The sequence below is a fragment of the Wasmannia auropunctata genome, unplaced genomic scaffold (genome assembly GCF_000956235.1).
Source record: "Wasmannia auropunctata unplaced genomic scaffold, wasmannia.A_1.0 LD336106.1, whole genome shotgun sequence".
Classification (NCBI taxonomy): domain Eukaryota; kingdom Metazoa; phylum Arthropoda; class Insecta; order Hymenoptera; family Formicidae; genus Wasmannia; species Wasmannia auropunctata.
In genome coordinates this window covers 7,404,736-7,421,379 of record NW_012026784.1, presented here as the reverse complement: position 1 = coordinate 7,421,379, position 16,644 = coordinate 7,404,736, and positions in this window count along the sequence as shown.

Sequence of the window (16,644 nt, the reverse complement as noted above, 5' to 3'; positions counted from 1 at the left end):
CTCGCGTTGCTTTGACTTTACGACGACAGCACCGACAGAGCCAACGGCAATGCGTCCGGCATTGCTACCATTGCAACGACGACGACGACGACGACGATGGCGCACGGCGGCGCGCATTGCTCTCGGCATGATTTGTAACGCCGAGATTTCTCGTTTTCTAATGCCGAGGAACGGAACGATAAATTAACGCCGATACAGCGTACGATAAACCGAGAACTCGATCGCTGAGCGGGAATGAATTGCGGGCGCGTGTTCTTCGCGGAAAACGAAGAAGGATGGGGCGCAGGTGTAAATGCCAATATAGGCGTAAGGAGAGCGCGAATTCGTCTGTAAATCTTTCGCGCCGTGATATCTCAGGGCTGAAATAGAAGCTATAGCAATCTCCGTTTTATAACGTCGTGAAAAAGGTAGCCGCGATGATGACGTATAGAGAGGATCACCATTCTTCCTGCATGATAAATTAAAAAATTGAAAGATTTATCAGAAAGATTGAAAAGTGATATAACTTCTCAACTGAGCAAAATAAAAAATTAGTGACAATAATGATGTGTGGCTTAGTTAATAATTTTTTATTCGAAAATTATATTCGAGTATTTTTAGTTTAAACAATCGCTTCATAAAACTAGAGAGAAAAACGAATGAATCACCGATTAAATCACTATTTTTTCCACCGCTGTGTCCACCGCGGTGGTCATTGAAAGAACATCGTTCGTCCTCGGCGATGCATGACCACCGAGGCCGGACCACCAAGGCACTTTTCTTCAAGCTCGTTGAAATCGATTTGAAGCGTTTGCTAGCAATTGTTACGGACCTCGTGCCAATATCGTGGGAGAACTAATTCGCGCCACGTTATGGCATTTTCATCCTTTCATTGCCAACGTCCGTGGTTCCGTTCGCCGAGACTGAAGCCGATAGACTTAACCGATTGTCACGGATCGAGCTTGCGCTATGTCCGTGACAATCACAAACTCTAGGTAAGACTTTTTTATAGTAGTCTCGCGAGTTTCTTCTCGCGATTTCGATTGTTACGTATAATCAGAAAGAAAAATTAAATATAATTATGTAATTATATTATATAAAAATTAAATATAATTATGTAATCGTTATGTAATTGATTTAAAAAGCATAAACGATAACATTATTAAAACATTAAAATCAACTTTAAAAAATGATTTAATTTAATTATCTATATATTACAAAATAGTGATTTGTACGTTTACAAGCACAAGAATATATTTATAATATTAGTGGGATATATAAAGGTATAAAATACAGCCACAAACAGAATAGTCTTGCTAGAACGAGGCTGATTTGTTCCGGCCAATGTGATCGGTACCGGTCAACCGAACCGATATTCACAGGCTGCAGTCGACTGTGTCCGTGACAATCACGATTTCCAGGCTTCCTAGCAGCTCCTTCCGCGATATCCAAGAGAGATTCCTCCTTCGCTCGTGAGCCCCCACGTTAATTGGGAAGTCTAAGAACCACCTTGGCTTCCAAGAACGACTCTGACTCGGGTGCGAGTCGTGAGCGGAACGTGTGGCGGACTCTGATACTCCGGTGCAAAGAGTGCGATACAGTCGTGATAGCGCAACACGAATACGGGATATGATACAAGAAAGATTCGCCGTGTAACTTAACGATTCACGCAAGTGTAAGTTCTTTATTTTTTCGCTGCTGCATGCAACCGCATGTTTCGTCGCGATAAAACGAAAATGTACTGCAACAGGAAAAAAGAAACGCTGCGTAATAAGAATGAATTTCGACCGGTAATTAAGATTATTCACCACACGAGTACCTAAAATATTTTCGGGGTCTTTACGCAAAATCGTATCTGCATCCGCGCGCGAGGTAACGAAAAAATCACACGAAGCAGCTGTGAAATCTAAAATTATGCAAATTGCAGCCCGTAACCGAGAATTTCGACGGTTCTCATGTGTGTGCTCCAGATTAACATTAATTTAATTTCTTACTCGCGGCTATGGGAGCAGCCGCATTCATTGCGCGCGATCTTTCGAGAGGGAAGATGCCTTTCTTTTTACGCGAAGACTAATGATTAAGAGTGCACGAATTCACGGGTTGTGAATCTTGAGCTTGCTTTATGCTCATCTTTATAAGGCTCGTTTCGCGTGCGCTCGCGTGATCCGCCGTTCACGAAATCTCTTCGCTCGGCTTTCTTTAATCTACTTCAAATTTCGACGATTTTGCAAGGCTCGCAATAAATCTCGCGCGTATAATTTAATACAATCACGACGGGTAAGATTAATTTCCCATCCGTATAATTTTCTTCACGATTTTCGATAAGAATGGCGGCAGGGTAAAATCAAGTCGCACCTACGCAGCCCCGCAACGTGAGAAACTAATCGGTATCGGCTCGTTACGAACGTCAATCGTTTAATTAAAGCGCTGTCTATTGAAGTGAACGGTGTGGGAAGAAGGAAGTGAAATCTCTTGCAAATTACGAATTCATAACCGGCGACGTAGCGGAAAAGCATCGAACAATTGTAATGCAAATAAGTTGTTCGTTGTAATTCAACGTACTTTCGTTTACGTTGCGATTATTCGCCGCTTGTTAAAGTTACAAACGCATGATGAATCAGACTCATCGAGGCCTCGTTTGTACGATAAGCTTTAAAAAACCGCGGACTAAATGCAGCGCGTTCCTCGAAAAAACCAAAGGTCGAAATTTCTTATTCATCAGCCGAAGGAAGTAGCGTTGATGCGTCGCTTTTGTGTGCATCGACAACTTTATACGAGTCATCGCGAATATATTGAGGACTCGTGAAAGAATACCCCTGCGAGGCCTACGCTTAAGAAATATTGATAAAGCAATATCTTGAGAGAAAGTAACGAATTACATCCTGCGCGGAGGTTAAATGAACTTGTCATGATTTCCATATACATTCGTAACCGCCAGCTGCACGCGTGCGCGTTGCCGACTACGCGAGGCGACGTCGTGCATCAGGCGTCCGCGCGCGATGCGTCGAATGCACGCGCGCCGTCTCGAACGCGGCAGCCAATTTTATACGTCTGTGGAATGAATTTCTCCCGAAGCGTGTTATCGGCTGCAATTTACCATTATCGAAAAATGATTCGCGAATGTTGTACGAATTTGACGCACACCTCGCGCTTTTCTGCTTTCTGAATAGGGCCCCTTTGAATAGTCCACCCGATGATCCGCCTTGCATTCTCACGAAACTAATTGCGAACTCGTACGTCGTTTTTTTTTGAAAATTTGCAAGCACAAATTTTAATATTTCCTCAGGCTTATAATGCAAAGAATGTAAATAACGAATAAGAGAAAATAGCGATAGTAATGTACGTGCAACAAGTCTAACAAGAATAATATTGATGCTTTATGATCTCCGATCTCCGTTTCGAGAGAACACGTGTTCGATCCCGCGGCTGCGCCTCCATGTCGGCGCCTTTTACTGCTATTAGGGCGACCTTAGGGCGGCCTTGCACATAAAGTGAGAAGCGAAACGAACGCGCGCATTCTGAAATTCGACTGTAGCTCAACGTGCATTTCGTGTTACATAATTCACTGTAAAACGCCAACATCCGCAGAATCTTGCCTGTGCGCGAAAGCTGATTCGTCCGTAGAAAGACGCCGCAAACCGCGGAATGTGAACGCGTGTGCGCGTGGAATCTCATTAACGCGCGGCTCTCTCGCGAGACTTGCGGCGAGAGAGCACGAGCGAGCGAGCGAGAGAGAGAGAGAGAGAGAGAGAGAGAGAGAGAGAGACGCGTAAAAGCGCAATGTACACCGACACGCACGCTACGCATGGCGTGACAGTGCACGTTCGCGGCGTGACCCCGTGCACGCACCTGCCTGACCCCTCCCGGTCCAGACCACGTGCACACAACCGACACCGGAGGTAGGTGCAACGTGGTGTGAGCGAGAGCGTGTATGCAATATGCGCTACCCACGCGCCTCTACGCAACGCTTATGCAATTCTCGGAACCATCCTCGCGCGGGTATGTAAAGGACGTTGTTCTGCGGCTTCGTGTAAAGCGGCCGTAAATGAAAACGCGTGAAGTCACCTCTCGAGTTGCTTGCGACTCGGGAATGTCACTTGAGTTGCCTCATAGATACATTCGTACCAAAGCTAATAAAAATAGTGAGTACATATGTAAAAAAAGATTCTACGTATAGCTAGGGTAACTGTCCCTATTAGTGTGCTTTTATATTTAAATATGTCATAAAAATAAACTGGTACAAATAAATAGACAAAGTATTTTTTTATTAAGTTAATACTTTAACTTAAATATGTCATAAAAATAAACTGGTACAAATAAATAGACAAAGTATTTTTTTTATTAACTTTGTCTATTTATTTATACCAGTTTATTTTTATGACTTATTTAAATATAAAAGCACACTAAGGACAGGCACACTAATAGGGACAGTTATCCTATGTTCTACATTGTTATCCTCTCTTTCTCTGTTAATGATGGTGCAAAAATTAAAAGATTCATTCTTAAAAGTTTTCAACTCGTAGAATACATAACATAGCTTGCAAAAAACTTCAAATCAAATAAGTAAAATAAAATTTCATTGACATTCATTTGTCTAGTTAATAAATACATCGTTATGCATATATATATAATAAATAAATACAAGACTGATGTCAGTAATTAGTATGAAAATTAGTTGATGAGAATATATTACCGCTGCATATTTGCTGCTGCAAGAACCACGGCGTTCAGTAGCGAATCGCTGGAAATAAATTGCCCCTATGCGTGTACACAACACACACAATGAAAAACGAGCTGTTCATTCATCAGTTCGACGTTGCGCTACTCGAGTTACATCGCCACCTTAATATTTCCGCATTTTTTCTGTAAACCGATCCTGTGTATAAACCTGCGACGCGTTGCTCTTTTTTCGCGGGTTGTAAAACTGAATATAAAACTGCGTGCGATCAACGTAACAAATAAATTTTGAAAATTTATTTTCAATACTTCACAGTATTCAACGAATATTTCAAGTTCACAGATATAGCATTTTACTTTTGCGATGTCAGACAGAAACAATTTCTCACGTTTTAACTGAGATAATAAATATGATATTAACTCTCGGAAAGTGATAAAAATTCAGGGATGCTGCTAGTGCAGCGTTTTATGATAATTAAAATTTTACGGAGCATGTTTGCCTCGCGCAGTGTAAATCTCGGCCCTTTCTCACGCATCAACCGTCATCTCTTGGTACGCCGAGCGATTATTAAATTTTCCTTTGTAATTAAAGGGAGAGGTACATCCACACGGATTAGGAAATCTTAATTAAAATTTTATGGGGAATAATTCTCACTTGCAGAGCTGCACGTGACATGCTTGCAAACACGCGAGTGAAGAATCCCTCTCGCTGTAAAATACTAAGGATTCAGTATATGTAATATTCTTTTTAAGCAACATTTAATTATAATACTCTAAAAAAAGTGGAATAATTATATTGTCACGTACACGTTTTACTGATATAATGTATTTGTGTGATTTACTTAAAGAAATTAATGACACGCTCTTTCATCTGCTTTTGTAACAGAAAGACTCACTCTTTTTTTTTACTCTGATCTTTTATCTCCGTCCATTAAAATTTAAATGAGCTTTACTATGAATGCGTTACATTACTAATAAATATGGAAACATTAGGTATCACTCGCCGCGTAACAACGCTTATCGAAAACGTGACTTGTATATTCGGTTTCAAATAGATAACATTAATTAAAAGTCCACAACGCGATAGATCTTATCTCGATTCAAAGTGTTCAATAACACATGTGGCTAGAGGCCACACAAATCTAGAAACACAATCAGCCGCAAAGGTATACCTCGATACGCTTGAATTCCTGTATAATTTCAGTATTTCTTACAATCTTTACCTTCTTATTGGTGCAGCCTTTTAAAGCATGGATCTTCCAGCCGTGAGACTAACCGTAAGAAGCCCATGAGATGTTCGTAGAACCCTAAAATACGCAACCCGACTAACGCGTGAGCATTTCGCAACACTGTTTCCTTCGCGTTTCGCGCGTGTTTCAAGTACAATTATTAAAACATATTACATATTTGTAACGAAATTTATTTTCAAATTCTCATTAAAATTTCTATTATATTTTTTTACAATTAATTAAAAAAAAATTATTAAAGAATATACACAAAACAGTTTAATGCAATTCGAAGTTATTAAAAATTATTTTGATTAAAAGTTTTCATCAAAGATATTTTGCTATATTGTATTTCATTGAATGTGTTAGACAAAAATGTTAACAGTCCTAATTGTCTTTTCTCGTTTTGTCATATTTTTTTACCAATTTGCCGTGTCTCTCAACCAATCACGGCAGTCTCGGTATTGATTGTTCGTATCAACACACTATGGTGCCGTATTTTTGATTCCCGAATGATTCACCTGTGGTGCGTGACCTGCTGACCCCCCACGTCAACCACGTCGAGCGGGCTCGCGGACGGGTCCGGGATCATGAAAATAAGAGGAAGCATGATTTATAATGGTGTAATGGGAGCACGAGATGATACGGCTGTTATTGTTGCCAAGGGGCATTACTGCGGGAAGCTGACCTCGACATTGCCCTGAGCAAACCAGTAAGAGAAACCGACAGTGCAAAATCGAATAAAAGTACAGTCTTCTGTTACTTATATACGTGACTTATATATTCTGTTACTTATAAATTTTTGTAACGTAAACATTTCATATAAAAGATTATATTATAAAGATCTACAGTTATATAACCACAGATATAATATTAAATGTAAAAAAATATTTTCAGTTTTTGAAAATTTTTTTAATTTTCATAAAACTTATATTTAATTATAATATGAAGATAATATGAAGATAAATGTACAAGGAATAATATAAATTTTTATTGTAAAAAAAGTAGTTCAACAACTGCGTACATCTATAATAGCTTATATTTCAAGAGATCTAACTCGTTTTACTATTTTTTTTAGCCTTACCTTTTTACCCTATCAGAATTATGTCGAACGAATAAATGCACTTTATAGCATTTCGTAATGAATGTTAAGTATAATCGATAACTACCAGAAATTTTCCAATTGATCAATTTAATATGATCGATTACGATTACCAACTGCAATGAAAAATAGGACAATAATTTTCCCTTATATCGCGTAATGTATAGCGATCCTTATGACGGACGTGGAGCAGTCTACCGTTATTACGGTAATTACGGTATATACAATTAAGCACAACCTGTATGATCATCATTATCATCATCGGCATCATTATCATCAACAGCATCATTCGTGCCTGCATGCACTGCACCGAGAGAAATTGTATTGTATTTAAAAGCCTCGGACATAAGCTGTAATTTGCAGAATAACTCACAAAATGATGTTTTCGATGATTGAAATATTTTTGGACATACTCGTTGCTTTTAATAAATTAATCGTGGATAATAATCCTGGGGTTAATTTGGTTTGAGCCCTGCCCATTTGCGAATGTAACGAGCATCAATCGAGAATCAATTTCAAGATAGGCAATGCCCGCCCCCCTAATTATCTTCTCCAAAATATTATTCCATCGTAAATATTGTGTACTGTGATCTTTCTTTATTTAGCATTGTTCAACTGGACTTTTTTTCCACGGACATAGTTCTCTTTTTTCTCCTTTGTCATTAATATTGTTCATAATTTGCGAATATTATTTCGTTTTCGTGCTTCTTAAATACCTACATCTGGTTGTGTCCAACGGGGCCGCCACGAATTTGTTTTGCGTCCAACGAGCCAATTAGGAATTCTGTAGAGATATACTACTGAAGGAAGGCTAATTAGGGGGCCTGCCAGGATATATACCTATCAACGTGAAATATGCCGAGCTCTTAGTACGCGCGATCCTGCGAGAACCTGATGCGCCGACATTACGCCGGCGCTGCCCGATTCACGGAAGTCGAGCGCGATTCAATTCGATTATAATGATCGGTTTCGTACAAAATGGGTGAGATCTGACTCATGCCATTATTGCTCGTTACGAGCAATACTGACACAACGAGTTCGGTCGACAGCATTCGGACGTACGCTTCCATCTGCGAAAAATTATCCAGGATTACCGAAACTTCCAAGAGATGCTCTTTTGTATTTTATTACATATACATAAAAAATGATCACTTTCATCTTATTTCGTCAAGAATTTTAAAAAATTGTTTTCTCGTTAATATATCGAGGCGGGGCACGAGTTAATTGGAGTCCGAGATTTTTGAAATAACATTATTGGCCATTGAAGACAGCTGCGTCTCTCGAGAAGCAGGCAGCGATGCATGAAACGTCAAAAGGTTCGCGGGGACCCATAAGTTTGCAATTTTCATTTTTCTTTCGTTATATATATACAATCCGAAGTTTTCTTTCGAGATCGGTGCCTCGCGACGACCCTGCGTTCCCTTTCCGCTATATTGAGCAATGTTCCGCCTCAAGACCAGCCACTCCAATCGCCATTCAGCTATTTCATAAATAACCATTATTGTCCCGTTTACTACGACGACCGACTCTCCAGAAGAGTGAAGTTCGATGATCATATTTTCCGGGTGGATTTTACCAATCAAAAAATATGTCCCGCTTGCCTGTCACATGTCATACCTGCTTCATTCCAAATTTCAATCTGTCCCGAAGAAACGTAACGAATCATCCTTTTAAAGGATCGAAACGCAAAAGATTCCAGCTGGAGGACGATTGGAGGAGAAAATATTATATTCACGGTTCATATACGCGCTTTCACTTCTTATTAATGATGGGGTGAGGTCCATTAAGTTTGTAAGATCTTTATGATACTATACTCTGTATCGTCAATATTTTATATACGTAGATGTTTTATTTCCGTTGTATTATTGGCCGGCGGATTAAACAGGCGGATGCCAAAGCAAATCGATGGAACTCACGCAATTCCAATGAGGAAATAACCTTTGGACATAGTTCGCCCGTACATATTTCTAAAGACATAAATCTACGCGAGCGTCTAATGCAAAAAGTAAAAAGCATTCGAAATGAGAAAATTGTAAAACCATATAAAATCGTGCACAGCTATATTCCTTCGCTCCTCGTAAGTCGCGACATAAATTTAGAAATTAGAAATTTCAAATCGTTCTCCTCTGTGATCGATTAGTCCATTACTTCGTCGCAAATTTATCATTCTTTTATATTTTATATTTACCGTCTTCTAAATTACGATTAAACGGGCTAAATGGATATTTCCCTAGTTCGGTCAGAATTAAGCCCGGACGAATCGGAGCAAGTCAAAGTGAAAAGCAGCATCCGCTCGAAGGGCACTCGCGTGCCCATTCGAATCGGCCTGTAGGCGCCGTGGAATGCCGTATCAATCCCCCCAGCCCCGATTATTTTCGAGCTTACGAGAAAATTACACATTCCTCCCACCCCGTCACGAAGACACGCACGCCAGGATGCTATCTCTCTCTCTCCCTCCTTCTCTCCTTCCCACCCCCCTCTCTCTCCCTCTCACGGTCGTTAGTGGACGGCACGGTAGAGTACGTGATCACCGGCAGCCTCCATGGCAGCAGACATTGCCCAAGGGGTCGGAGGTCGTCCCGCCTCGGCTTACCGGGCAAGCTGCAAGTAATTGCAGCCGACTGCAATCCCGGGAAACCGCATCCTGTTCTCTCGATTCTCAGCAGACGAAAAATTCGACGCTCCGCGTGAATGGGCGCGATGTAGGTACATGCACACGATACGCCGATTGCTTCGCGGCGGGATGAGAAAGTCGGGTGGGATCCACCGGCAGCCGCCGCCTGGAACAGGTCTAAAAGCGGATTATCGTGTTCCACGTTATGCGGATTATATAAGGCGCGCGCATTCGATTTGCGAATGTATGTTAAGAAGCGAGGCGATTACGCGAGTTACGCTCCGCTGCCATTATAAGTACCTCAATTGCTTTATCGTGACTATAATTCGCTAGTGTTCGATCAATGCAAACCCTGAAGGTGTAAGAATTTTTTTCATTAAAATCTGATCTTTTAAATAATTTCTAAACACGTATATAACATTTACATAAAGTGAATATTATGCTGCAGTGCGATAATTATTGATATATTATATATTTTTTTCCATTTTATTCATTGCGAATTGTTATATACACTTCTTTTATCTTGTTGCATTTAATAAAGTTATTATTAGTATAAAGTTATTATTATTATTATTATTCTCTTATCATCATCGCCATCATCATTATTATATTATAACGAATATTATGCATTCAAGACCGACACCAAGCTTCCTCGTTTTAAGCGTACCATATCGTTAAACAAAAGCAGACAATCCGGGCCTTCGATACTTATCCTCTAAAAATTGATTGGATAATGAAAAGTAATGTATGCAAAAACCTCGTTCACCGCGCAAGAGGGAATATTCTGTGGCAAACCATCGGGAGATAAAAGCACCGGTCAAGATATACCAGAGGCTCACGAATATCCGTCGCTAAGTACGAGCCTATCAGCGATTCATCGTGCCCGAGAAATTGAAACGCGCACATAATTTCCAATAACTACCGGCGGCGCGAACTCGTCACAATGATGCCCGCTAAATAACGAGCCCTCGATAAAGCCCAGCTCGATTGACCGGCCGCTGTAATCAAGTAATTCGCACGATGCGAAGAATCGCTCGGAGGAACGGCGGCTGAAGCCGTACCCGCTGCGAATACGCGAATCCCCCCGACGCGGCTTAATCGACCCCCTAATGATATCTCCCCTCCCGCGCCGGTCTCCGATATCCGGCAACGTGTATATTCCTGTGTATATTCCTGGCGTAAGTAATAATAATTATCGATCATTTCCGTGCCGACGGCTCCAGTGTTCCGAGGGAGGTCAGAAGTTAATACAAAACCAACGTCAATTCAGGCACGCCGCCGCCGTGCCGCGCCTCCTTAATGGCGATTTCCGATGAGGCGGTGAAGCGACGTGCGTCGTTTCGCATATATCATCCATTATATTGTTATCTCTGGACATATCGCATGATACTTCTTCAAATCTGTTTCAACAAAGTTATTTTTTGAAGCGGCGATGCATCGAAACGTAAAGATTGAAAACGCTTCGAAGGGTCGCAATCGGGATGACTCATCGGAGAAAATATTTCCAAAATAGCCTTCGAATATTAACGTATACTTACTAAGCTGTTTTGGAGCCTAGAGTTAGTTCCAGAGGATCTTCGATTTCACGCGTCGCTTCTTTGATGTGTCAGAAAAGTCGACGATGACAATAGAAATATCTGCGAACGATGTCGCGCATTGTGGCGTCCGAGGACTCGAACTTCAAGAATACACGCCAAAATCTGACTTTGAAAACGCGTGATGACACTGCGTATAATGCTTTATTAACGATCAGACATCTGTCGCGTTAGTCGGTGAACGACATCCCGACATAATACTAGTGGTGTCAGGATTGAAGGCAAACGATGTACATCCGCAAAAATTAGAGAGTGTGTCAAAAAAAAACTTCCTCCGTCATTAAAAAAAAATACCGATTAAGATTTTATTATATTAGCATAATCCTTGATGCAATATTCAAGAATTTTGTTGCGTTTAAATGCACAATTAAACCTTAACTGATCCGGTGACATAATATATTTCTTGCGTGGACCAGGCTTTCATCGGACCGAGGACTTAAAGCGAGAAAATTGCTTTCTTCGATATATACCATCCATCACGCCAGCTTATCAAAATTTAAATAAGTCGCGCGCAAGAAACTCGTATAATTTGTATTCCAATTAAGAATCATCCTATATATATCGCCGGTGATCTTTAATCGCGACGCTCGTCGTATTCGGAAAGGCTTTTTCGAGCGAATAATAATTAAGCGCGTCGGCGACGCTCAATTTCGCGAGAGCGGTAAATTCAACAACGTACGTACCGGGGCGGGCGCGAGAAAAAAACAGTTATTTTTACAACCGGCGACACCGATAACCGCCACGGATTATAACGCGCGTGAAGATTGGTCAATCGCGATTGATATGCAAATCGCTCGCATCATTAGCACTTTGAACGTACGTTGTCAAAGAGAGAGCCACCAAGGAGGTGTGACCATTACAGGAAGAAGAATTCAAAGGGTGCCATGTGCATTCAGTGACAACGACGACGACGACGATGACGACGACGACGGCGGCGAGGAGAAGGAAGGAGGGCCGCACAACCGGTGGTCATCCGTCATTAAGATGAAAAATTATGCTCTCCTACGATTGTCCCCGTCGTTCCACCGTCTCTGCACGGATCGAAACGGTTGCATCTGCGCCATGGTCAGCTGCGGGTCAGACCAATTAGACTCTCTCGTGAGAAAGTGTCGAGGAGGGAGTGCGAGCGAAATGGAACTCCTTTACGTCCATGACGCGCGACGGATGTATAAATAACTCGTGACTGTAAATTCCAAGTACTGGGATTGGGTTGGAAGACACCCGGCGTACACTTTCACAATTTCAATTTACGTGCCAATCCAAGTGACTCGTAGAGTAATGCATCGAACAGGCATTGTACCTTTTTTTTTCGTTAATGCTATTCGCTGAAATATATCGCGTGCGAAGTACATTACGCTAAAAAAAAAAAAAAACAAAACAGGCGGTTTCAAACGATCCTCGTTTTATCTTTGAAGCCGTCAATTCCTTCGCGGCTTGATGTATGAGGCTCCTACTCTCGCGAAAGCACTACTATGAAAAACATCTAATTACAAAGTGTCATCTTTGCGCGACTGGTTTCCGACTGGTGGCCGCGCGAACGTACGAACAAGACGTTGGGCAATTTACGTAACTCTTCGTTTTCATCAGAACAGATAAGACGGGGAGTGGCAGGAAATAATCCAACGGCGGAGTTACGATCGCGAGAGCCGGCCATTATCGCGGGCGCGCTCCGAGCTCGTTCCAGATCGCGGGATCCCGCCAGCCGGCTAGAGAGCGTAATTATCAGCTTCGTTCGCGCGCACGGTACGCCACCGCGCCGCCACGGCTTCATCCCGGATCCGGCGCGAGATAGCCGGCGCGCAGCGGGAATAATGAACGCACTTCTGGTATTTAGCGTGAGGGATGGCGCACGTCAACTTGATAAATAAACTCGGTTTCCAGCCGTATTTTATCGCGCGGCGAAGGCGGGAGGCGCGTTCGCGGAGGCGAAAACACAGGTGGCCACGAGTACGCGCATTATTCGTGCCGCACCGGCGCGGCACCTCTGAGCGAGAGCTCCCGCGGGAATAATTAGAGGCATTCGTTTCCACGCTACGAAAAACCTAACTGCTTTCCGTTCGCACCGTCGGCGAAAAAGAACGGGTGTAATTCGGTGACCCGATGCTCAAGTCGAGTCAGAAAAACTCAGACTACGGTATTAACCCTTTTGGCACAATGCGATACTTATATACGAGATAAATCCTAAAAAAAACTCTTGAGAAAATTATTAGAGTATTATTGAGATTATATATAAGTATCAAAAATTATCAACATGACATATTTTCGCCGAGTGTCGTGCTGGCGGCAAAAGTAAAGATTGTTTTATAAATATTTCTAAGACGGAACAACTTTTGAAAATAATTCACTCGCGTAGAAATTTATCGGAATAAGCTAGAACTATCGCCAGAAATAATATTGTTCGATTATTGTGTTATTACTTAAAGCCAAGCCAAGCGAGCGGAGCCAAAATTAAGACTAGGTAATCACTGGGACGTATGACATAAGAGGATTTCTTCGGAAACCGTCGTAAAGTCAAAATGTTTCCTACCCGACCGCTTGATTATGTTAATCCTACATGTTTTAAGCTTTGTGGCCAAAACGGTCGACCTACTTCGTGGCGGACCGCCGCTTTCCCCACGGGTATCCCGACAGGATAATGGAGCATCCTGCGGGCATCAGATTACGTCGAAAGAAATGACGGAAAACAAATCGATACGAGCCCGCAGCCGTTCGCCCGTCGGAGTTCGCGGTTGTAAAATAAATTGCCGCAACGTGACGACGTATCCTTGCAGTTTCATGACGCCTGATGTTATTACTGCTTTCACGTCGAGGTATTCGCATTTGTATCGTGCCTGGAAAACTTTGTGGAAAATTCTTTTCCATCGATTAGCAGCGAGTCGCCGCCGCAAATAAAACGTGCGTTAAAATCGCTACGAATTTCATTGCGGGCGAGGATCGTGAGAGGAAGTATAAAAAAAAAGGGAAGAGTCTCTCGTCCGAATAAATCAGATCAAAAAAGCGGCCATCCGGGAGAGGGCCGAACAATAGGTAAAAGGCATTCAACCGCTCGGTTGAATAGACGCTTACGAAATAGATCAATAAACCACTCGATATCTTTTAGCGCTCCTATGAAGATGCGAGATTGGTCGAAAGAGAAAAAAATTCAGCAGAGATGACCGGATGTGAATAATCCTCGGCGGGGCCCGCCGTACGAAGATGTGAGAGAAAGAAGAGCCCCAGCTAGAACGTCACTGAAAAAAAAAATAGACGACACACGTTTTGCAGGATCGGAAGAGAGAAAGAGAGAGAAAGAGAGAATGGTATACGCCGTTCTTGAGATCTGGAGGACGCCTAATCCTGTTTTGAAAACTCGGTCTCGCATGACCGTGACAAACTCGACACCTTAAGATAGTTTATGACGATCCCTTGATCTCCTCGGCCTGCGCACCGCTATTATCTTACAGCCCGTCCGGATCTTACCGCCGCCGAGAGGAGAAGAACGATGGTCTCCCTCTATCAATATTAATCTCCCCTCTCTTTCTCGGCCATTAATTGGGTCGCTATCTGTTGAAGGTAATCAAGCTCGTCGAGCTGGGCTGTTGGGCAAATACGCGCAGTGTTTTTGCACTTTTTTACCGAACACCCAATAAATCCCACGAGATTTAAGAAAACTTTCCCATGCTTCTACAAATTCAGAACATTTTTATTTCAATCCTGCGAAAGCACTAATGCAGGACATATCTATTCAATAAACAAATAGAGGTAATCCACGGAATAAATACAAGTTAAATAAAGTTATAAATAAAGAAAAAAAAATAAAAGAAAAAAAAATGGAAATTAGACTGACGTTCTTATCCATGTGGATGGCAACCACTGGTCCGTTCTCGAAAGGTGGGCATTGTGTCGGGCTTCGTATTTGTAAATTTTGGCCGCGCGGTTATATCCCTCGATTTGCAAGGCGCCGTGGAGAAAATTGAATCCGGCTTGAAAGGAGAAACAAACGAGTGGAAGAGCCCGGGCAGAGTTGATTTAATATGGCCGTCCGTCAAGGCGCGTACGCGTCACGCTCGATTCACGTGCAAGAGACGGACGTCTGCTTTCTTCCCTCTCCGAAATCTGTCTAGTCGCGTGGCACGACGCGGGCGTTACCCGCCGTGCCTTTCAAAGATCCTATCGCTGCTCGCTGACGTTCCTTCGCTCGGTTTGCTAAGCTGAACTAACCACGTCGACGGAAAAGAAATTTCGCGAGGCCGACTGCGCCGGTTGAATGAGAATTGGATTAATTATGGCACGACCGCAATGCGAAATATACTCTCTACTGGAGACCGTCTCTCTCGTAAAATTGCCTTACGGCCCTGGGAAGGATTATTTTTTGTGGTACGGACGGTGATGAGATACTTTCGGGATAATATCGCGCGCAGAGATTACTGCAAATGCCGAAGCGATATACGCGATGCGTAATTCAAGCTTTCATTGTACCGCGACGATGGCGCGTTGCGTGCCTATGAAAACACATAAATCGCCGAATTCATTAGCAAGGGAATCTTCAAAACTCCATTCGCGTCCAGCCGTACCCATGTCAAGGCAGATCCCGCTGTTTCTGACAAGAGCGCGGTGTCGTGTTCGCACGGATGACCTCATGCCGCGGTGCCCGGCTTCTCTCGTAACCGGACGACGGGCACACGTGGTGTGCCCCGGCGTACACACGCCGTGCCGGCATCTGCATGCTTCATTGAACATTCCGCGCACGAAACGTTGCTCAAGCAAAACGGCCCCGCGCTAGACCGCATAACGCCGACGCGCCGTTGGTATTTATGGACGCAATTCGGAAAGCGACTGCACAATCGAGCACGCCCGTCGATTCCTTGCATTCACCATCGCCGAGCACACGCGCCACGTAGTCCAAGTTATCGGCACGTGCTTTAATTAAATTTATCGGTTTCGCGAAACCACACACACACACACACACGGGCGTGGGATACACAGTTCGCTGTAAATCTCGATGTTTGCGATCGTAGTGCCCCGTCCAATGCGTGTACGGCTTTAGTTGGACCTTATAGCGCATTGTTTGCAAATAAAACCCGAACGGGAATTAAACTTGCCGACAGGTCTGTGTAAATTCGTATCGGGTTGCATCTGCCGTAAAGTTGAATAACTGCCCCTTTAAATCCCGTCGGAGGCTAATACATTCCGATTAATGCAGAGGCTTAAATACACGGGAAAGATAACGCCTTTTACGGATTTAGGAATAATAAATTCAATCTATCGGACGCATTTTTTTTCCTTCTCATGAACTTTCTTTCTCCTATGGCTCATATGAATATTCGGCTCTGACAGAGCTGTCGCTGGCTCTAGCGCGGCTCGACCGAAGAAGTCTCCCTGTGGATTTATCGCTGGACAGAGACTCACGGGGCATTTTCGTTGATCCCCGTCGTCGGTCCCTTTGATGCGCGGGCGTGGGCCGCGCAAATC